Source organism: Lycorma delicatula, chromosome 6 (assembly GCF_047948215.1).
Source record: "Lycorma delicatula isolate Av1 chromosome 6, ASM4794821v1, whole genome shotgun sequence".
Taxonomy (NCBI): Eukaryota; Metazoa; Arthropoda; class Insecta; order Hemiptera; family Fulgoridae; genus Lycorma; species Lycorma delicatula.
In genome coordinates this window covers 24,638,273-24,644,277 of record NC_134460.1, presented here as the reverse complement: position 1 = coordinate 24,644,277, position 6,005 = coordinate 24,638,273, and positions in this window count along the sequence as shown.

Here is a 6,005-nt window from a genome sequence, read left to right as displayed (position 1 = left end):
TTGTTTTTCTACATTTACCACGCTGTACTCAACATATAATGGAGGATTTTAATGTATGCTATATGTTATTAAGATCTGATGAAGGGAGTACTCTTTGATAAACACATTTCTCTACATCTGTGTAGGCTTTATATAACCATTGGGATTGAGATCTGCTGCACGATAATGCACGTATACATGTTGCGGGTTCGACATGTGATTTACTGAAAACATTTGGATGGGAGATTTACGATCACCCACCATATAGTCCGAACTTAGCTCCTTCTGATTATTTTTGTATGGGAAATCAAAGACATTTTGAGTGGTAAGCAATTCGCGGGTGAATAAATCGTCACCCGCGAATGCTATTAATTAGTGTATAAATCAGAAAAATTATTAAATTAATCAGAAATGCTATTAATCAGTGTATAAATGGACTGGTGGCAGAAGAATACGACGAGGGTATATTGAAGCTGGTGTATAGCTACGATCAATGTCTTAATTCACGTGGCGGTTATATAGATAAGTAGTAGTGTAAGGTATGTAGTTTAAGAGAAATAAAAAATATTTATAAAGTTTTCAGAATAAATTTTTTTACAATGAAACTGTCTTTACAAAATAGTAGCATTTGAGAAGAAGTTTTGGGTGGAAAGATCAAAAGTAAGAAAAAAACCTAGAATCATTAATATTTTGAACATAATAATAATAATAATAATAGTAGAATAGATATGCGACAGCAAATTGGAACCTAAATTATTGCAATTACTTGAGTCTCTATTCTAGATACTTGTATTTCTACATTTTACTCTCCTGAGTAGGCTCTCTTCCTTAAAAAGATTCCAACTACCCCGATCTCATGCGTGTTTTGACACGCTGAAAAACTTCCTCCTTTTAACTTTGTTCAGCACCAGCTGAATTGTCCGTATTTGTTGCACCTATCTTTCAGTGTTATCATAAAAATCTCCAAACGTAAAAAGAACCATATAACTTGATCTACTAAATCTTCATCTATAGCATTCGAAATGTAAGAGAATTTCCTGTACAATTTCCTATCTATAGTCGGAATAACTTTTTTCCTTCACCAGCTCCTCAGATTGCTTGAAACGTAACGACTATAAGGTGATCCCATATATTCATTAACATAAATACGCAAAATAGTGTAGAAGTCCAGAAGATCAATTTTTATTTTACTAGCGTTCCTATTTGCTAATAAAAAAGTATATTTTGTCGAAATTCCCAACAAACGTATTAATTACTAATAGATATGAAGCTTCTACGTCATTCGATGGATAACGTTTTTTAAGAAACCTAGGGAATGAAGTTAAAGAATCTCTGAATTACACTAGCTGAGTCAAATCTGAAGTAGTAGTGGATAGATTTTCGTGTATAATAGCATTTATAAATAAAACCTTCAGGAATTGAACAATAATGAGATACTCGTTGATGAAAATGGAATGAAATATTTCGGTATATTTCAGCTCTTCTCGTGTTTACCTGGTTCAAATGCCCCGACAGAAAGTGTTTATCATTATCAACGAAGTTTGAAATTGAAAAAAGACACTCTTAAACCAATTTCAATTGTAAGGTATAATTTTGTATAAGGAGTGCTAATTTTCATGAATACAAGAAAAAACATATTCACTGGAGAAGCAATGCAGATAAATTAAGTAGCGATAAGAAAAATAACGATATGTAACTTATAAATAATGAAATATTACACTTTGTGCTGTGCATTTGGTTGGTCAAAAAGGCAACGGGAAACCACTGCACACCTCATTTTCCCTTAAAAGTCTAGCAAGGGTAGCTTGTTATTCTTAACAAATGCTTCTCCTGTTACCAGAAATGACACTTCGTGTCAGGTCACCTAAAACCTTATTTTTCCCTTCTATGTATACATAGAAGTGAAAAAATGTTATTACAAAAAAATCAATAATTTGATAGTCTTACAAGTAAATAATATTTTCCAAAATTCTGCGCATGAAGAATGACTTGTTCATTTTATTTTGTGTAATTTTTTGAGAAAAAATATACAAAACATAAAATAAAATGAAAGAAATAAGAGGTATAATTTTTTTATTTAATATTAAAGTATGAGGGTTATTTTTTTTTCAAGTTCCGATTGGTAGCGAAATAAAAACCCCCACAAAAATCGGATGAACCTTTGCGCATGTGTGTTGCACAGCGTCTCTATATGGTCTTCAATCACGCCGCATCACTTCGTTTAGTCTGAACACACAGCTAGCACATAAATATGTCTACAACAATAGCATCTCCCGCCAAGTGTGAAGTGCGTGCGGTAGGTAATTGATGTCTTCAGGCTGAGGGGTGTAATGCAACTGAAATTCATAGACGAATAATTAATGTGTACGGTGAAACTTCAACGAGTGACAGCAAAGTGCGACAATGGTGCAGGAACTTTAAACCAGGACGTACAGATGTTCATGGAAGGTCAGGCGGTCAGGGAAGGAAGCGAGTGTCAACCGATTATCTCGTTGAGCGAGTGGATGAGCTAATTCGAGAAAATCATCGGTTCACAATTTCTGTATTGAGTGATTCGTTTCCTGAAATTTCAAGGTCAGCTCTCAACACCACAGTGAGATTTCAGTACTGCAAACTGTGAGCGAGATGGGTTCCCAAGATGCTGTCCGATCATTGCAAAACAGTGAGAATGGACGCCTTCCTAACGTTTTTCCAGCACTACCACAATGAAGGAGAAGATTTTTTGAACAAAATTGTCAGGGGATGAGACATGGGTCCATTTCGAAACAATCCCAACAGTGGATGTATTCTCATTCTCCCACTAAACCAAAGAAGTTCAAGCGAACCTTCTCCAACAGAAAGTTGGAGAAGGCTACTGTGTTCTGGGATTGGAATGGAGTTCAGGTTCTCCTGGTGGAAATCATGGAACGTGGCACGACCATCACTGTGGCCTCATACTGCGTGACTCTTCAACATCTACGAAGGGCAATTCAAAATAAGCGTAGAGGAATGTTGTCATCAAGCATTGTCTTTCTCCATGACAATGCTTGGCCGCACACTGTAGCTGAAACAAAGAAGCTCCTGCAGCGTTTTCGCTGGGAAGTGTTTGATCACCCACCATACAGCCCGGATTTGGCTTCATACGATTTTCACCTCTTTGCTCACATGAAACGCTGGCTAGGAGGACAACATTTTGGCACAGACATCAAGCTGCAGAACAAAGTAGAAACATTGCTGAAAACATAGGCGGCTCCGTTCTATGACAAGGGTATTGGAAAGTTGGTACCACGCTACGACAAATGTCTAAATCGGAATGGCGACTATGTAGAAAAATAGCGTAACTATGTAAGTACTTGTTACAAATAAAAATTTTTTTATTTTCACTGTGGTTTTAATTTCGTGACCGATTGGATCTTAAAAAAAAATAACCCTCTTATATGAATCTTTTCCACTATAGGACCGCATGGCTTAAAAGTTTTGATGGAGGTCAAATATTAAAATAATTTGAATAGGGAAAGAAATTACAGAATTTATAGTCCCAGATTTATTAAATAATTACTCAACAATAAAAAAAAAATCAAATAAAAATAGATTAATTTTGTTTCTAGAGAAACAACATTTGTTTATTAACAACGTTTCTAGAGAAACGTTGTTAATAAATTCTCATTTCTCTAAAAGGAGTTACAGATTATACACGTACAACTGCCTTTGTCACTGGATGAATTTTAAGTTGATTTTACAGAGGGTACCTCCACTCCGATCCTGTTATTATGCCAAAAACACAACACAAACAAGTTAGGTGAAGTTGAGGGGGAGCACATTCATCCCCTCAACTTAAACACGTTAGGACCAGGAAGGGTATCTCCCCAGGAGAGGGTCACCTAGGCTACAGAAGAAAAATTCGGCTTGTTCTGAAGATCCAGGGGGGTTCCCGATGTGGGCCTCTGCCCCCATTGTGGGGAACCACCATATCACATAGGTCAATGACACATGCCATTTTCATTCACATTTCCACAGTGTACACCAACACAGGGTCGCGAGACGGGCGAGTATCGAACAAAAGTTACACTTACATGGTAGAATACACTAACACGCAAGTAGGAATTCACACGTAGGGGCTTGCCTGTCAAATGACGTAGATATCAAGTGTGTATTAGCAGGAAGGAGTGGACGTTCCCTCACAATAATATTAATTGATGTTTTCTTTCGAGAAACAAAAACCAAAAACACAACATTTTTAAAGAAAATAATAAATTTGCACTAATCTATTAATTGCATTTACAACGATAACTTTTAGAATAAGTGCTTTTCATTACTATTAAAAAAAAAAAAAAAAATATGTAAAAATATATAAATGAAATAAATCTATAGTAAAATTACTAAGTAAATTATAGGTAAAATTATTTCTTATTCACTAGATACAATAAAAAGCTGAACATAAAAAATTATCTCCATTTATTCAAATAGTTCTATTTATTACTATAAACAATTACTCATGAAAAATACCTAGTTAATGTAGAATACATTTATGAATAGTGTATTACAAGCACCTTCCTCTCGCAGCCAAGCTTATATTTTCACCTTATGTCAGGAACTGGAATATTTTCACTGTGAGGTACAGGCCTGATTGCAGATTGCAATGAAGGATATTTTACGGTATGTTTAGATTTTTTATAAATTACAGACACACTTGTTAAACAAAAGTAACAATTGGTTGCTTGATCCTTTGGCTCACGCTAAACCATATGTATACCCAATGGCAAAGCCTTCCGTGTACCTTTCTGCCATCCTCTTAAATATACAGAACAATTAGTGCATATCATATGAGGAGCCCATGTCTTATCCTGATCACCAATTTTACGCTGAAAGTACAAATCATATGCTTTTTTAATTAAAGGTGTACTGTTTTTTTTATTGGATTTTATGGTAAACTCACCACATACATAACAAAAGGCATCCACATCATTTACACAATTTTGAGGCATTATGACACTGTGTACTGTTAACAAACTTAAGACAGCAATAAGACTGACAAAATTAATTCATTACTAAATCCAGTGCTTAATACAAATAACACAGCTTTGTTTGCAGCTACACATGTTTTGACCTGTACAGACATGATTAATCTTGTCCATAATGGCTCGCTCTTCAGTATTAAATGTGATGCCTAATATGTGACTATGGTATGATTTAATTCTTTGACTAGTATTCTTTATAGCTTACAAATTATTTTAACAATGTTAATCAATAAAAAATGAGCAAACAAAATACAATATAGGAGCTTAAAATTATAACTATATGTTGAAAAATGAAAAACTCCTTTAATTAAAATTTAAAAATTTTTCAAAAATGGTGGATGATACAAAGATTCTGAGTTCATATTTGTTTTTAGCATTGAAAAACAGTTGAAAATCATGAATCTCATGTTAGGAAACAAAAATTATGTTTATCTCTGTAATCGGACAAATTTGGAAATAGTGGAAAACAAGAAATTTAATTTAAATAATAATAGTAAAATTTTGGACATTTTGGAGAGATTTTATATATATAAATACAAAAGAAATTACAACTTGATCAACTTTCAGACAGATATGAAGATGACAACACGCTTATAAAAGTGGCAACAGACGGTAGCATGTTTTTAGATAAAAATAGAAATAGATGTAATGTATATAGATAAATAATAACTTAATTCAAATTCACTCAGTAATGTAACATTGGCTGCGAAGTTAAATAGTATAAATTTGTTTTATATTATTTTCTAAATTTAATTTTTTAATTATTACATATTTGGATGTATGTAGTTTTAAGTTTTTAAAATTAAAAAAATAAAATAAAAATTTAAGTTTTAAATATTGAATTTTAAATTAATTTTTAAACGTATTTTAAATCATATTTTATATTTTTAATTTATATTTTGATTGTACTGAGTGTGTTATGTGGTTTGATAAAGAACTTAAAAAGCGAGTAAAAAAGAAAAATTACAACTGAGGATGTGGGTTGCCATGAAAGTGCTTTTAGAATAATTATGAAAAAATAAGGTAAGT